The sequence below is a fragment of the Berghia stephanieae genome, chromosome 13 (assembly GCF_034508935.2).
Source record: "Berghia stephanieae isolate SIO BIC M18660-M18661 chromosome 13, UCSD_Bste_1.3, whole genome shotgun sequence".
Taxonomy (NCBI): Eukaryota; Metazoa; Mollusca; class Gastropoda; order Nudibranchia; family Aeolidiidae; genus Berghia; species Berghia stephanieae.
Genome location: NC_088372.1, coordinates 39326259 through 39327049, shown reverse-complemented (window position 1 = coordinate 39327049; position 791 = coordinate 39326259). Strand labels below are relative to the sequence as shown.

Here is a 791-nt window from a genome sequence, read left to right as displayed (position 1 = left end):
AGGAGGAGAAGAAAATGTTGAGTCAAACGTAGAGGAGTATGGGGGCGGGGGGGGGGGGGGGTAGAAATAATATAATAGGGTAGAGAGAAGATGGATATATTATGTATAGGGATCGTGGCGATGGCTGGATGAATGAATGAATGAATGGATGGAGGAATGATGAGGGGGGATTATTGTGCTTTAAGCTCAGTGTTGTTACACAATCCATCGATGGTAAGGTTCTCTCACCACAGGTCTGTGTAGAATGGCTTGTCTTTGTGTTGCTTGTAGTAGGTAGTGTCATTCGTCACTTGTACTTACTGGTGGTGATCCAAGTACACGGGATTTTGTACGCGAGGAGTTCTGATACAAGTAGGTGATGTTCGTGTTATTAGTAAGTTGACTACTACTACTACTACTATTACTACTACTACTACTACTACTACTACTACTACTACTACTACTACTACTACTGCTACTACTACTACTACTACTACTACTACTACTTCTACTACTACTACTATTAATACTACTACTACTACTACTACTACTACTACTACTACTAGTACTACTACTACTACTACTACTAATACTACTACCAATACTACTACTACTACTACTACTACTACTACTACTACTAACTACTACTACTACTACTACTACTACTACTACTACTACTACCAATACTACTACTACTACTACTACTACTACTACTACTACTACTACTACTACTACTACTACTACTACTACTACTACTACTACTACTACTAATACTACTACTCCTACTACTGCTACTACTTCTACTAACTACA

The 791-nt window shown here is 38.3% G+C and overlaps 1 protein-coding gene across 2 annotated transcripts in view; it reads left to right on the top strand.

Moving 5' to 3' along the window:
- The first annotated feature begins 257 nt into the window (after positions 1 to 257).
- The window catches only part of LOC144958485 (uncharacterized), a 188261-nt gene continuing 187727 nt past the window's right edge, over positions 258 to 791 (top strand). Inside the window, exon 1 of one of the 2 annotated variants that reach the window (XM_078890471.1) lies at positions 258 to 351. The gene's annotated coding sequence lies outside the window, so the exon portion shown is untranslated. The remainder of the gene's footprint in view (positions 352 to 791) is intronic. The other variant, XM_078890469.1, reaches the window with a different exon arrangement.